We start from the raw sequence: 17,216 nt of genomic DNA, 5'->3' as shown, positions 1-17,216 counted from the left end.
CTGAATAATGTGACATCAGTTTCCTTTTCTTCTAGAGCAGGACTAGTCAATAGAACTTTCTTAATGATAGAAATACTCTATAGTCTCCACTGTCCAAAGTTATAGCCACTCATCATATCTGGTCAATTAGCACTTGAAACGTATCCAGTGTGAATGAAAAACCAAATTTTTTATTTGATTGAATTTTAATTAATTTAGATGTAAACAGTTACAAATGTCTATTTGTTATCATGTTGGGAACACAGCTCTTAGAATATACCCCTATTCAAGGTGCTGCCATTTTGTGAGTAGCTCTGATATATGAATAATAAGCTCTATTACAATATAACTGAAATAGAGACCAATTTGATGACAGCATCAAATCTCTTGGCTTTCTGAAGACATTCAATTAGGATTCACTTTTCCAGATCTTAGAATCTTAGTCTTTTGAGAATCACTGAACCTTGTTCTTTAGAACGTGGGGTGACAAATTCCAAATAAAGCAAAACTTTCAGGCCACTAATTAGACTGAAAGATATAGGAGATTGAGCCAAGGTCCTTGTTTGCTTTTTACCGAGTCGCTCAGTTGTGTCTCTTTGCAACCCCATGGACTGCAGCTTGCCAGGTTCTTCTGTCCATGGAATTTTACAGGCAAGAATACTGGAGTGGGTTGCCATTTCCTATTCTGGGCAATCTTCCCGACCCAGGGATCAAACCTACATCTCTTGTATCTAGGTAGGTTGATTCTTTACCACTAGTGCCACCTGGGAAGTGCCTAAGGGGCTCAAGTTTAAATATGGAAATGATTGGCCAGGATGTAAAGAGAACTGCAGTGTGTTTCAAACACAAACTAATATATTTTCAAACACATTGACCTTGGAGACATAATAACCTCACATTGGACTATGACGTTACAGTTTACAAAGGCCTTTCTCATTCTGTTATGAGTGCTAAAGAGGACATAGCACAGTCCCTGCTTTATTAATTAAAAAAAAAGTCATTCTATAAACAGGCCCAAAGTCACATTAGTAAGTGACAAAAAAGTGAACTAAGTTACATCTCCTGAGACTAGTGCTCTTTTCCCAGCAAGTTTTGTTGTTGTTGTTTTAGTTGCGAAGTTGTTTCTGACTCCTTTGCAACACCATGGACTGTCTCCTCTGTCCATAGGATTTCCCAGGCAAGAATACTGGAGTGGGTTGCCATTTCCTTCTCCAGGGGATATTCCCAACCCAGGACAATGAACCCAAGGGGTGTACTGCATTGGCAGACAGAGTCTTTATCATTGAGTCACACAGAAGCCCTGCAGCAAGTTTATTGCCTAACAATTCTGACTTAACATTTTACACAAGACACCCAAGATTAGACTTATTTTTTTCATACTCTGTTCAGTGAAACCACTTCTTTACAGAATCTAATTCAAGGCTGGAAGCAGAAAAAATACTATTCAAGATTATAAATAGCACTGATGATCTTGAAAAGTGATCAGGACATGGTCATCCAGTGTTCTTACACAAGCATTCCCTCTTGGTGTGAGATGTGTACACACCTGATTACAGAGAGTGACCAGCTTGCTCTGGGTAGAATTGCCTGCTCTGAACAAGAATTAAATGGCAGAAACCATGTTAAAAGATCAATAGACTCACCGTGTACTTTCAAAGTTATTACATTTCAACACTCAAGGCCACAGCCTTGGGAAATGGGAACTAAGCTGGAACAAAAGAGGAACAAGTCTGAAACCTCAAGAGTGCTTTCATTTCATCCAAAGAGAGATTGTTTGATGCCTGATACTTAGGACACAATAATCAGGACAGAAAAACTGCTCTCTCTGCTTTCTGTAATAATCAAAGCTGTAATTCTTAATACCTTCTCCACTTGTATTACAGAAAACCTGTGAAATCATGTTCAACCCTTTCTAATATTAGACACGCATGTTGTGTCTTTAAAGTAATGTGGAGCCTCCAGGTTTCCAAGAAAAGACAAATAAAGCCTGTCCTTACAACAGCCACTGAATGTCTGGGGAGGAACCCTCCTCAACATTATTTCCTCTATTGTTTCAATTTTCATTTCAGACTGACCCACGCCCACCACATCAGCACCACTTTTGGCTGCTCCCGTCCTACCCTCCAAGTCCACTTCTGCTTCACATGTTTCTCACCGACTTTCCTGGCCCAAGGGTGTGGGAACCCTTGCTGTCGTACTCAACTCCCACTGGCATGACATGAAGGGGGTGGGACCTCAGGAACCTGGTAAAATGGTGGCACTTTTTTGGGAAAAACCTCAACCAGAGCAAATGCACCCTCTGATTTGAAAGAATGTCTAATGTAATTCTATAAAACTGTTTGGACAGTCAGCAAACAAAATTTAATTTGTTTGTGTGAAAGGACTGCTGGCCAGTGTTTTCCTTCTTTTCTCTATATTTCTACCGGTTGTTGTATGAAGCTATTTATACAATTTAAAATAAATTATGAACAGCTCAATCCAATTCACTGAGACTGCTTAGAGAAACGTTCAAAGCACATATTTAATAATTGCTATGTACACATAATCTACCCTACCCACAGACTACTCTGGACTCTCAGACACAATCAATAATACATCTACCTTTTAAAACTAAGGAAGATTTGAGCTTCTTCTATTACTTGGCACTCATGAGAAACAACATTTGAGGGAAAAATGTTTGTCAAAGTCAGTTCTTGACTTGAAATGTGTCACATATTTTTAAAGGCTTGAAAGATGTGTCTTTTCACAGAAGTTAAAACTATAAGATGTCTTTTTTCACTTGTCAAGTTGACTTTTACACAAAATTGTACCTAGATTTTGTAAGAGAATGAAGAAATAGACAGTCCATACTCTGCTGGCAAAAGTGTAAAAGTGTAGCTCTTATGTTGAGCACTTTGCTCTACTCAGCCTTTACATGAATTATCACATTTACTCCATACAGAACCAGATATGAGGCAGGTGATACTACCAGCCCACTTAACAGATAGGGAAACTGAAGCCTGGAGATGTTAACTATATCCCCAAGGTCACGTGGCTGATGACAGATTCAGAACTTCAGAACCAGGACTGTAACTCAGGCCTTTCTAATCTCAACTCTCATGTTCTTAATAACATTAGAAGATCTTTCTACAGAGTAACTTGGCAATACTTACAAATAGCCCTAAGAAACATTTTTATCCTGATAAGGAAATTTCACACCTAAGGAAATAGTAACTCATATGGTTTATATACAGGGGTGTCATCACAATACTATTAAAATGGAAAAAAAAAGAAATAACCTAAATTGCCTACAATAAGGGCCTAGTTACCTACATTTTAGGAGACTTCTACAATGAAATATTCTACAGACATTACAATGGTGTTTACGATGTACATTTTTAAACTCAAGGAAACATTCAGGAAGGATTAATGGAAAAAGAGCAAAACTGTTCCAGTCTTGTGTAGTCACACGCGTGCTTATGTGCTAAGTCACTTAGTCGTGTCTGACTCCTTGTGACCCTATGGACTATATCCCGCCAGGCTCCTCTGTCCTCGGGATTCTCCAGGCAAGAATACTAGAGTGATTACACACAGAAAACTATATGCCCAAATATTCACCACGGTCAATACCCTGAGTGCTGGCTCTTTCTCTTATTTTCCTACATATTTTCTACAATGAACATGCACCACTTTTCTAAAAAGATAAAATCACAGTGTATTTTTTAAACAACAAAAGGAATGTCATAAGACATATTAATATTTAAATTCAAATTTAGGAACTAGAGTGAGTGAGAAAATAAAGAATGGGAGAAAAATAAAGCTTTCATTTGTAGATTTTAGCTATTAAGTATTTCTCCAGCTAAGATCTTTCTAGTCTGTACATCAGAGGCCTTCTGACATAGGCTGTGATTTGATCCACTTTGCATGGTCCTCAGATTTCCACCTCGTTGATCTAATGATGCTGTGAGCTTGACATCCAGGTGGATGGAATGGATAACAGAATAATTATGCATGCTTCTGCTGATAACAAAGGAATTTATTAAGAGGAAAATAAAAGCATCTTCATAGACCTGTCAAATTTCAGGGAGGGGCAGAACTATTGTTATTCAAGTATTCAATTCATGTTATCACACTTAATACTTCAGCATGAGTGAAATCTAATTTATGACACAGTTGAGCTGAATTTTTATATGTTAATAGAAGATCATGGACCTTGCCTTAGTCAGTATTCACCAATACTCTACATTTATATTCATTTTACAGAATCAGTAGCAGAATGTTATCACTTTCAGTAGTTACTGAGATTTATGGCTTTGGTTTTTCTGCTTTAATGGCGTTATTCTGTCAATAATGTTCTGTTTGATGCTGAGTTCTTGGTCAGGAAACACCGTCGCCCATTGCTCCAACGGGAAACCACAGGATCCACTTCAAATGAGCTTTTCCAGGAAAGCCCTGCAGGTAAAGAGCACCAGCCTGGCCCGAGCAATCCCTGTAAAGCATACTTTCCGTCATGGGAGCTTTTAATTAATGTACTTAGAAATGCTTTTCTAATTTATCCTCCCTGCCCTTGGCATCTTTCCTGACAGCAGAGAGGTGCAGGCAGGACTCTCGTTCCATGGGGTTTGCACAGCTGCGTGGTGCAGAGATAAGGAAAGGGATGCCAAGGGCTATCACAGGGCCCCAAGCAACCGGCGCCGTGCCGTCCTGTAATGTCACACACCAGCTGCCTCCCTTGTCTATCCACTTTATGTGCATGAGCCGTGTGCCACGCGGCAGTAAGACCCTTTGAACACCTTTCCTCATAGCAGCCAGCAGAGTACACGTGTCAGCACCTACCTGTGGTCCCTTCCCCCACTGAAATAGGACTTATCACAATTTACCTACAGGGGAGCCTCCTCATCTTTTTTCCCCTGTCAAGTTACAGCTGACTGTCTCTTGCAAAGCTCTAAGATGGTAGCTACTATCCACATGGAGCCATTTAAATGGAAATTTAAGTTAACTATGATTAAATAAATCTAAAATTCAGTTCCTCAGTCACACTAGCCATACCTCAAGTGCTCAGCAGCCACCTGTAATTTGTGACCACCATATTGGACATTTCCACCAGTTCCATCACTGCAGAAAATTGTACTGGTACTGGATGGTGGTACCAAGAATGCAGCTCTGTCTGTATTTGAAAACCACTCGTGTCCTCTCCAGAAGGATTTATTGGTGGAGTGAGATTAAGGTCTCATCTACAGAGAAAGTTCAAATTTCTTGGGCTCAATGTCAAGGTCCCTAGCCATCTAAACATCCCTCTTTCTTTCCCATTCATTCTTTGATCCAGTCATATGGGGGCTGTCTCATTAACCATCAGGCTTCCTTCTGCTTTGTTTTTGCCTCAAATGTGCCTTCTTGTCTTCATGGAAAAATCAGATGCCTATCCTTTCAGTTCAGTTCAGTTCAGTTCAGTCGCTCAGTCATGTCCGACTCTTTGCGACCCCATGAATCGCAGCACGCCAGGCCTCCCTGTCCATCACCAACTCCTGGAGTTCACCCAGACTCACATCCATCGAGTCAGTGATGCCATCCAGCCATCTCATCCTTTGTCGTCCCCTTCTCCTCCTGCCCCCAATCCCTCCCAGCATCAAAGTCTTTTCCAATGAGTCAACTCTTCTCATGAGGTGGCCAAAGACGGTTCAAATTCCTCTGAGGTGCTCCCTGACTGGCTCAGGAAAAGTTATCCCCTGTCTATCAGGTCCTGTGCCTCCCACATCTTTATTCTTGTGCAGACCCTCTGAATCCTTATGGTCTCTTTCTCTGTTTCAGCAACAGAACTATATCTCGCTCATCCAGCCAAGCACTGTGCCTTGGACACACAGCTCATTAAACATTCAGTGAATCATCCCAAGAGTAGATGAGAATGGCCTGATAACCTTCACATGGCTTCCATGGGGTTGGGTAGTTGGACACTGATATCTGAGGGGCATGAATTCCATCCTTGCCTCTAACTTGCTGGCCGTGGTGTGGGAGCTGCTACCCATGGCTACCTTGGAACAAAGCTGCTTCTACAAGAACCTTTCCACTGTCATTTTCATTTTGAACTTCTGGTACCCCTTCTCCTGTATCCCAGAGGATTTTTTTTCACTTAGTGAATGGTGGGAAAAAAGATTTTGATGAGAGAATTCTGCATTCATGACACATTTTCAGAAAAGCACATATTCAGTCTTATAGGAACAACTTATAGCTCTTCATGTTATTAAAAAGGCAAGCCTCCAACACTGCTAAAATCAAAACATCAAACACCTCTCTGCTTCCTAGCAACAGCACACCAAGTGATTTTCCCTCTGCTTTTTCTGGCAGGAGGGCCACGCCTGCCAGAGAGAAGCAAGTGCTCATGACTTTGCTACCCAAACACAGTTCTGAAAGACAGATATATGAACCACTGGGAACTCTCCACCCAGCTTCTGGGGGAACAGATAGGCAAACCAAGAGCCAGCCCCATCTAGGAGCCAGAGTCAGAGCTCCGGCTTTCCCCTCTACCACCATGAAGGGTCTCTGGCTGGGCTATTTGTTCAATCTGGAGGTCAGTTGTCCTGGGAGCAACAATAGAACAGGACTGGAAGATAACTAGAAAACCACACTGGGGTCCTATGGCTTTCCTTACTCCATGTTTTTGGAGAGTTCACAGAAGCAAGTGAAAGCATCTCAGGCTTATTAGGGCCTGGAAATCAGTGAAAAAGAGAGATGGAGACAGAGTCCTGACTGGATGGAGTGCATTTAACTACCAAGGGACTACTTAAAATTTCACAAATACTTTAACCCTTGAAATTCTGCATTGACTTTCCTAACCTGAGTTACATGGAAGTAACTAGAGGTAGCAGCCACAATCTGAAGGCATATCCATGTTACATTATACCTAAGAAAACAATTCCAAACCTAACTCAGTAGTGGCTATCTCAGTTTTCCTCAATACCATATAGGCACTCTTATGCTTTCACAAAAAAACACAGCACTCTAACCTAAAAATCAGGGTTCAAAGATTTAATAATGTGAAATGTAAAGTAGCTTTACTGAGTTGTTAATAAGTGTGTGGGGCAAGTCTGCAAAGCCAGCCTACTGCTCCTTCCAGACTCTTCCTGGGCCAGCCACAGTTGGCATCACCATGGCTTAACTATGAGTGAGAATATCTGAAAGTTTAAATTGGTTCCAGGTGGCCTAGGGTTGCCAGGCTAGAAGAGCAAGGTCAGGCATTTCTGGATGATCTTGTGCATTTCATGAAATCTATCTGAGGAGACGGGGCAGGAGAATCTGGGAGGCCAGCTGTGTCTCTGGTTGCAGATCTTGAATTTATCTGCAGTCCAGCTTCACCACCAACACACACACACACACACACATACACGTTAGACCTTGAGGCCACTCCTTAGTATGAGGAATGAACTCATTGAACCTTGCTTGTTCTAGGCACTAAGGGAGGCACGAGATGAACAGAAATGGACCCCAGCCAGAAGGGAAAATTACACAGATACTGAAAATCAAACTCGAAATGACGTGAGGGCTTTAATGACAGACAACTGGAGCAATGGGATGAAAGAAAAATGAGTGTTAGTCACTCAATCATGTCCGACTCTTTGCAACCCCATGGACTGTAGCCCACCAAGCTCCTCTATCCTCTATCCACATGGATTCTCCAGCAAGAATATTGGAGTGGGTTGCCATGCCCTCCTCCAGGGGATCTTCCCAACCCAGGGATCCAACCCAGGTCTCCTGCATTGCAGAGAGATTCTTTACTGTGTGAGCCACCAGGGAAGCCCTTGGATAATGAACAACGTGCTAAGTTGCTTCAGTCGTGTCCGACTCTTTGTGACCCCATGGACTATAGGCCCCCAGGCTCCTCTGTCCAGGCAAAAGTACTGGAGCAGGTTGCCATTCCCTTTTCCAGAGGATCTTCCCTATCCAGGGATCGAACCTGTGTCTCTTATGTCTCCTGCATTGGCAGACAGGTTCTTTACCACTAGTGCCACCTGGGAAGCGCCAGAGCAATGGGATCCTGAGGTCTAATTCCACGGGGCAGGCAAGAGTGTCCAGAGGCTTCACAGAGTAGGAGAGACACAGGAACTGGGTCTTGAAGGATCTGTGTAATTGTGTTTGTTTTGAGAATGAAGAAAAGTAAGTTTCAGGCACAGGCAGGGACTCCAGTACAAGCCAAGAGTGAAAAACGACCAGATTTGAGATTTGATAATCATGTGATCCAAACTCCAATATTAAAAACAAAACCAAAAATGATCCCTGATGTGCAGTCATGGAGCCTGTACCTGAAGACCTCACTTCCTCACAGAACAGCCTGGCAGGTCTACCCTTAAGGCATTTCTTTCTTTGAGGGGTTCAGGGCCTCATAATCTGTAGCCTTAACTCTTCGGTGTGATGCTTGGAGCCACACAGACTCTGTGAGTGTGCTGGAGCCCACGCTGACTCTTCTGCAATCTTCCCAAGCTCCGCCTTCCCAGTCCCGCGTGTTTTCCTCTTCCTGCCTTCAGTGTCCTTCCCTCTGTAACTACTCTCTTCCTGCTTTGACAAGAATAAAAATCCAAATACTAAGATAACACAGAAATAACCTACCAAATCAATTTGATAATTATTCACAAGGAACCCCTTTGATTGCCTGGATTCTGTTCCTGTCGTGCATACTCTGCCTACTTATGTATATTTCTGATTTAAAACTTAGGGGTGCTACATTTGCAACTATTTTAGATTCTCCATTTACTGAACAATATCGATTGCTTTAATCCTCGTAACACTTTCCAGGAGACGAATGCCAGGACCTACATAGCAGAAGCCAGCCTTACGCAGGCATCCCAGAAATAAGCATCAGCCTTGGGCACCCTTCACAAGCCAGAGATGGTTTTAGTGGAATTAGAGGCATCTGTGGACACAGAGATCTCCTCGAAAGAGTAGCAATGCTTATGATTTTCCTTAGATGCTAATTTCCCTTTACTCTTGTTTGAACAGAGACCAAACAATAATCACGCATGTTCTGGAACCTAAAATATTTTCTCCCTTGATAAGGCCATATATCAGATCATATGTGGAAACTATGTCTTAGGGGTGGGGAAGGTGTGTGCACCATTCTATTTGCCCCACATCCAGGCGCTATGACTTTAAAGCGGCCAAAGACTCTATACCCACTAACAAGGTTGGAAATACTCCTCTTAGGAAAGACGAGCTACCTTTACTTGAGTAGGAAACACTGACTCCACAGAGGGAAAAGCTAATGAACAGAACCGTATGCTGAATTGTCACTCTTCAAGGGATAACATTTCAGTTTGGGCAGAGGCCTCTCATCCAGCTGGGGAGAGAAGAAGCCTGGTCGCTACCCCCCTCTAGTGGCCAGGAGTTAGAATGTCAAGTAACCTTAATTGTTTCAGCATTTAGCTTCTTACCCTTTCAGTTTAGGGGGCGGGGCTGGCTGATAAGAGGACATAGAATGGCTTCTTGTCAGAAAATCAATCACTTTTCTCTTCAACGCGTTCAATCCATCACTGCCATGTTCACTGTGAAATAAGAAGACTCGTTGCGTGGTGCTCAGTTGCGCTCGACTATTTGAGACCTCATGGACTGTAGCCTGCCAGACTCCTCTGTCCATGGGATTCTCCTGGAAGAATACTGGAGTAGGTTGCCATTTCCTCCTCCAGGGGATTTTCCCGACCCAGGGATCGAACCCAGGTCTCCGGCATCTCCTGCACTGCATGAGAATGCTTTAGGGCTGAGCCACCTGGAAAGCCAGGCTGGTTGGTGGACTAAAATCCCTGAATAATCATGAATGCCTGCATGGAGTGCCTCCCTAGGAGGGAGAGGATATAGACTGGAGCACTCTGTTGGAGGGTGGTGAGGTGGAGCATCAGTGATAATGGTCTAAAAGCTTTTCCATTTTTTGTAACATCTCATTTTCCCTATGTACTGCATCCAGCTTCATATACTTTTTTAAAACAAATTGTATGTACAATTTAATAGGGTTCTTTTTTTGTTTTTTAAGTGTTTTTTTATTTTGTATTGGGGTATATTCAATTAACATATAAAGTTCAAAAGAATACTTGGTAAGCAGGGGAGAAACCTTCTCTACCACTTCTGAGACAGTAACACAATCAGAGGCTGAAGATACCCATGTGATGCCAATATTTACCCACGTTCTTACTTCTTCATTGGTAAAAAAGCAGTGTCCCGACAGTACCAGTATTCCGTGACTATATATAAATATGGACTAAAGCTAGGTAATATTCCTACTTGGAAAAGATCCTCCAGGAAATAAGAGAGTGAAGGTTTTTTACTCAGAAAATCCCAGTATCTCTTCTTTGGGGTGACTAGTCTCATCATACTTTTCACCCAATATTGACAGATACACACCATGTTTGAAACTGTTCCATTCAACTTGACCAACGCTCATTGAGTGTCTGTGTATAAGGTAATACTGCTTTAAACTTGGGACATTCACAGTGTGTTGGGGAGGGCAGGGGAAGACAGGCAAGTCAACACAGTGAAGGAGGCTGAATCTGGGACTCCTGTAAGTGCGGGATGGCTCTGGGGAGAAAGCCTCCTTAAATGGTACTTATGGGGTGGGGGTTGGGGGTGGAGTGCTCCCACAAGTGACTGAGGGTGCTCACATAAAGCAGTTACTTGGGAATCGGGGAGGAAGCAAGACCAGGTAAGGAGCACTGTGGAGTCACCACCCTGGTGAAAACCCCAGTTTTATCATTTGGGGTGCTTCCCCTTTCTATGCCAGGTTTCCTTGTATAATCTCTCAAAGGTTTCTCATGAAAAATAATGGAGAAAACAGACTCCCACTGCCACAACCGCCATCCCTAAAGAGAAGAGGGAAGTTCTAACACATTTGGAAATGAGGGTGAGAGGTAGCCAAGGCAGAATCCCCCATGGTCACCTTCCTAGCCCATTGTGAGGATTCTGATTCTCAGAGTGAGGAGGTGTGGGAAACGGTGTGTCGTTCTCTCTCATTCTACAGTGGCCTCCCCTCTCCTCTGCGCTCGGGGTCTTCTAGCCCCTGCATCTCCAGGACGGGTCTGCCTGCCCAAGAGGGCAGCTATCCAGTGAGTTTCTCGCAAGGGAGGTGAGAAAAATCCATGAAAGCGAAGGAGGCATCTAGCATCTGGAGGCCACACCCCAGCCACACGCAGCAGCCACCACCAGCCCAGCTGCTTCAAAGGGGCCGATCCGTCCAGAGCCTTTTTCACATTAGGCCGTGGACGGCTGCCAAGCCCCACAAACCCTGCACTATGTGCGCTAATAAAAGGGCGCAGTGGGGGCTGCCCCCAGAGGAAGCTGCGTGCCGGTGAACTTTTTCAGATGCTGGGTGCCTTTCATCAAGTGTCCGCCGCCTCGCCCCCACCATCAACCAGCATTCACATCCAATCACTGCTCAAAGAAGGGCTTTTTGCACTCCATCCTCTGTGCAACTTGGCTGCCCAAGGAAAACACAGTCCACTGGACCTAAAAGGAAAAGTGTTCTCCTGAGGGGCCCAGTTCACCGCCATCAGAACTGGGCCCCATGAGATGGCACGCGGCCACTCTTAAATCACAGAAAAGAGGTTCAGGGATCAGATATTCCCCAAAGGCAAATCATAAACACCCCGGGCCCACTGCTTCCTCACCTGTTTCCCCCTCTCTGTCAGAATGACAGCACCCTTGTATAAGCCCCAGAGAGTTGGAATGTGAGGCATATTTCCTAGAGGTAATTAAGGAGACTATTACCTGAAAGGCCCTGCAATGTTCACAGCCCCAAGAGTGAAAGACGCTGGGCTGAGTCGATCCTGAGTACCTGCTATAAGCCAGGTACATCGCAAATATGAGCACATATAATTCTGACTGCAAAATTTTTAACAGAAGAGAGAACTAAGACCCAAAGAGGTCAAGTCAGCTTTTGTTTGTTTGCTTGTTAACATCAGACTGTTTGGTAAGCGGCAATGCTGGGTCCATGCTCTCTGCCTTATATCATACTGCCTAATATAGGGCATGCTGTTCCTTCCATGAAATGTTCTTTCCCCTACCCTTCTCCTGGTTAAAACCTACTCCTCCTTCAATATGCAAGCCAAAAGCTTTCTCAGGGCAGCCTTCTGAGATCCCCAAGCTAGTTATTGTGCTGTGTTCAGTCATGTCTGACTGTTTGCGACCCCGTGGACTATAGCCCGCCAGGCTCATCTGTCCATGGGATTTCCCACACAAGAACACTGGAGCGGGTTTCCTTCTCCAGGGGATCTTCGACCCAGGGATCGAACCCATGTCTCCTGCATCTCCTGCAACGGCAAGCAGATTCCTTACTACTGCACTACCGGGGAAGCCCCTCCCCAAGCTGGATGAGGCTGCTGTTAAACTTTCCCATCGTGTTCTAAGATGGCCCTTGTCACAGCCTGCAATCATGCCTTTGTGGGATTGATGCCTCACTCCACCCACCCCACTACACTTTCGGGTGGGCAGGTTTTGCTCATCATTTTTGCCAGCTTTGGTGCAGGGCCTGGTTGTGAGTAGATGCTCAAAATCTATTTTTCTGAATGAATCGTTTATAGATGTTTTATAGTCCAAGTCCAGACAAAGTGATTGCTAAGATGACAATGAGAAGCAGATGGTTAAACAGCCTGATAAAGTTTCAAGGAGGAATGAGCATCTCGTGGATTTCAGTATTACCCACGGCCAAGGGGAAGAGGATCTGAAACTGGCCACTGGATTAGGCAACTAGGAGATGAGTGGTGGCCTTAGGAGAAATAGTTTCATGGGCGTGATGAGGACAGAAATCATCCTGGCATGTACTGAAGGTAGAAAATACGTGAGGCATTGAGTGAAGGCTGTTCTTTTGGCAGTTAGCAGTGAAGGGAAGAGAAATGGGGCAATAGTTTGAAGGGAAGTGAAGTGAAGTGCGCGCGCGCGCGTGTGTGTGTTAGGGTCAGGGAGATCTGAAATTGCTTTACGCCAGAGAAAAAGATTGTCCAAGAGATGCTGAAGCGAAAGCAACGGAAGGGTCAGATAACTGGAAGAGCAAGGTCATGAAGGAAACAGGTGAGAATGGGGTCAAGAACGCAGGAGAAAGACTGTCCTTTTCCTCACTTAGAGTTGCAAGTAAATTTCTGAAAAAAAAAAAAATTCTGGGAAAAACCCATAAAAGTCCCTATGCTTATACAAGGCACAGTGGGAGAAGGGATAAAAACCAAGTTTTCCCTATAGGTCAGCAGGTGGATGAAGACCAATGATGCAGTGCAAATATCTAGCAAAGAAAGTGAGTAGGATTTTATGACATTTGCAAACAGTGTTTCCAGGTGAAGAAGGAGTCCAGACAAGGGGCAGGAATACTGCCTTTTGGACAATTCTGCTGTCATTCAAGCCAAGCCCCTGGGGACCCACGGCAAATGAACTGAAATACAACTAAGCCAAATTTTTAATCAGGCAGAAATTTAGAGCTGGTGAAATTGCCTTTTAGTTCCTATGGAGAAAGAGGCAATATGGCAGGTTTTTTAGACTTTAATTTTACATTTTACCATCTAAAATTAGTGATAAAACGTCTTCCCCCAAATTGGAGGCCCTAAAATTTAGAATTGTTTCTTTTTATGGCAGGGGATGGTGAGAAGGGACTTTTCTAGATGCTGTCTCCCTAAATATTTTAATGCTCCCAACTATACAGTAAAAATCTTCACAGCAGTCATTGTGGGAAACCATCTTGGTTAAGACACTGAGAGCTCAAAAATTCTACCAATAAGCTGGATGACTCATTAACAGTCACAGAATCAAAGAATTAAGAGTTTTAAAAGACATAGTGAACATCTACTCCCTGCAGAAATTCCTTTTATAACATCCCTGACAGATGGTCATATATCTGCATCCTGTCTGTGATAAGAGCTCAGTAGCTTTTTAGGAATCTCATTCCTGGGATAAACAATTATAGCTTCTTTTTCAGGAAGTTTTCTTATATATTAAGTGAAAATGTGTTCCATAACTTCCACCCACTTGTTCAGAGTCTAGCTTCTGTTGAACTATGGTATTATTTTATTCTATCCCAGCACTCATATATCTTCTTCAAATACATGATGAAAAATAAAAATGTTCCACTTAAAAACTAACCCTGGGGGGACTTCCAGAAATATTCCTATTGTACCATTTTTCACTTCCTACGCTTTCATTTCCTTTTATATCTACCAATTCAAGAATGTCCAGCCTGAGTATAAACCTTCTTTCCCTTTTGTTTATTCTTCCAACAAATCTCTACTGAACAGGGCATTGTACTCAACCCCAAGGTAGGGGCAAAGATGAAAAAGATGGGGTTTCCTACTCCAAACTACACAATGTGCTAAAATAAATTGTAATGAATGGAGGAAAATGATGAGTGTGAGAAAAAGCTGTTTAGTATTAGGAAGTGAGTTCAGCTGTGCAAGAGAGGTTATTTTAGTATGGAAGACAAGGAGTGAGAAGGAATTATAAAAGAGTTCAAGGAAGAGTCATCCCTTGAGTTATATCTTAAAATAAACAATAATTTTGGGCTTCCCTGGTGGCTCAGTGGTAACGAATCTGCGTGCCAATGCAGGAAACATGGGTTCAATAAATGGGTCAGGAGGATCCCACATGCCTCAGAGCAACTAAGCTGATGTGCCACAACTACTAAGCCTGTGCTCTGGAGGCCAGGAACCACAACTGCTGAAGCCCACATGCCCTAGAGCCCATGCTCCGCAATGAGAAGCCTTCACACTGTACCTAGAGTAGCCTTGGCTCATCACAACTAGAGAACGCCTGTGTGCAGCAATGAAGACCTAGCACAGCAAAAATAAATAAATATTAACAATAACCTGGTGTACGAGACAGCAAAAGAGACACTGATGTATAGAACAGTCTTACGGACTCTGTGGGAGAGGGAGAGGGTGGGAAGATTTGGGAGAGTGACATTGAAACATGTAGAATATCATGTAAGAAACGAGTTCCCAGTCCAGGTTCGATGCGCAATACTGGATGCTTGGGGCTGGTGCACTGGGACAACCCAGAGGGATGGTGTGGGGAGGGAGGAGGGAGGAGGGTTCAGGATGGGGAACACATGTATGCCTGTGGTGGATTCATTTTGATATTTGGCAAAACTAATACAATTATGTAAAGTTTAAAAATAAAATAAAATTAAAAAAAAAAAAAAAAAAGAGTAAGCTTGACCCAGGCAAAGCAGAAGAAAGAGCTTTTCAGAAAGGTCATATTTTAGAAATAGTATCGATACTTTTGTTTGAAATGCCACATGTGCCATTTGGGGATCCCTGAGCATTGAGAAGAGGAACAGATACTGTAGGACATCAGCTGGAAAGGCTGTGCCTTGTGTGCCAAGCTATGAAGTATGAGCCCAATTTGAAAATCAGAGGAGTCATTGATTAATTTGAGCAGAAAAATGATAGAATACAAAGCACACCTCCAAAAAGTGAGCTGATAGCAGTGTGTTAGATGGGCTAAGGAGGTGGAGATGGGGGATTGAATGGGGAGTTAAGTAGCTATAGAAGATGACTCAGCCAGGGATCGCTAGAGAAAAACAGACACAACCAGGCACCAATCTGGGGGAGCACCAGAAGAAACTGAGGGATGACGTAAAGCATATGGGATAAGAGGAGCGTAATCTGCAGAGTCTGTAAAAGGATCTCCTGTTGGGGAAAAAAAGAGAAAAGAAAGGATCAAAAAATGCCTCTGGAGATTTGAACCTGGGTTTAAAGTCTATCAACAAATACAAGAGATGCAAATCAAAACCACAATGAGGTACCATCTCACACCAGTTAGAATGGCTGCGATCCAAAAGTCTACAAATAATAAATGCTGGAGAGGGTGTGGAGAAAAGGGAACCCTCTTACACTGTTGGTGGGAATGCAAACTAGTACAGCCACTATGGAGAACAGTGTGGAGATTCCTTAAAAAACTGGAAATAGAACTGCCATATGATCCAGCAATCCCACTGCTGGGCATACACACCGAGGAAACCAGAATTGAAAGAGACACGTGTACCCCAATGTTCATCGCAGCACTGTCTATAATAGCCAGGACATGGAAGCAACCTAGATGTCCATCAGCAGACGAATGGATAAGAATGCTGTGGCACAAATACACAGTGGAGTATTACTCAGCCATTAAAAAGAATACATTTGAATCAGTTCTAATGAGGTGGATGAAACTGGAGCCTATTATACAGAGTGAAGTAAGCCAGAAGGAAAAACACCAATACAGTATACTAACGCATATATATGGAATTTAGAAAGATGGTAACAATAACCCTGTGTACGAGACAGCAAAAGAGACACTGATGTATAGAACAGTCTTATGGACTCTGTGGGAGAGGGAGAGGGTGGGAAGATTTGGGAGAATGGCACTGAAACATGTAAAATATCATGTATGAAACGAGATGCCAGTCTAGGTTTGATGCACGATACTGGATGCTTGGGGCTAGAGCACTGGGACGACCCAGAGGGATGGTATGGGGAGGGAGGAGGGTTCAGGATGGGGAACACATGTATACCTGTGGTGGATTCATTTTGATATTTGGCAAAACTAATACAATTATGTAAAGTTTAAAAATAAAATTAAAATTAAAAAAAAAAACAAACAAATACAAGGAATGCGGGAAGAGGAGGTGACGGTAGAAAGAAGGAGAGATGACAGGTTTATATTTACACAATCTGAGTTTCTGGAGGAACATTCAGGCAGTGATGTGGTGGTAAATGTTTAGCAATTGGCTCTTGCGGGGAGGGGGGCAGAGGAGACGAGAGCATCCCTGATTTGCAGCCTATGCCAATTTCTCTGGTGTAAATTCTCCCGCTGCAGCTGCTTTCAGGCTACCAACATGACATCACTGATGACTAAACATCAAGTTGGGAAGAGATCCTAACATTTGGCTCTAGAGAGCCACTACAAGCCAGCTCCGGCACACCAATGCACCCGGTAAAAATGTTGAACAGATGTTTGAGAGGGAAGTCAGGAGTTGAGCCAAGAGTGTTCCTTATTGCCCAGTAAACAAAATGTGATTCTTCACAAGACAAAGTTAACACCATGGCTACAGACAGGCTTGAGCATCCCTACTGATGTGTTCTAATGTCAGCCAAAAGCCACAAATAACTTCTCTCATTCTCCGTTACCAGCATTCATGTAAACACCATAAAAATGAGTGCTGACAGCAACCAATGAGTTTATGCTAGTTTTATTCTTCATAATGTCCTAGGAAGATTCCTCCTTTAAGATTTACTATTGTTTTGCCTACCATGAAATGGTAACCAAGT

General features: G+C 43.2%; 1 protein-coding gene across 2 annotated transcripts in view; it reads right to left on the bottom strand.

The window, feature by feature from the left end:
• BMPER (BMP binding endothelial regulator) overlaps positions 1–17,216 on the bottom strand; it is a 252,348-nt gene that overhangs the window by 14,348 nt on the left and 220,784 nt on the right. The window lies entirely within an intron of this gene.

The sequence above is a fragment of the Bos grunniens genome, chromosome 4 (genome assembly GCF_055505025.1).
Source record: "Bos grunniens cultivar Pamir isolate PY7600 chromosome 4, Bosgru_T2T1.0, whole genome shotgun sequence".
Taxonomy (NCBI): Eukaryota; Metazoa; Chordata; class Mammalia; order Artiodactyla; family Bovidae; genus Bos; species Bos grunniens.
This window is presented reverse-complemented; position numbering and strand designations above follow the sequence as displayed.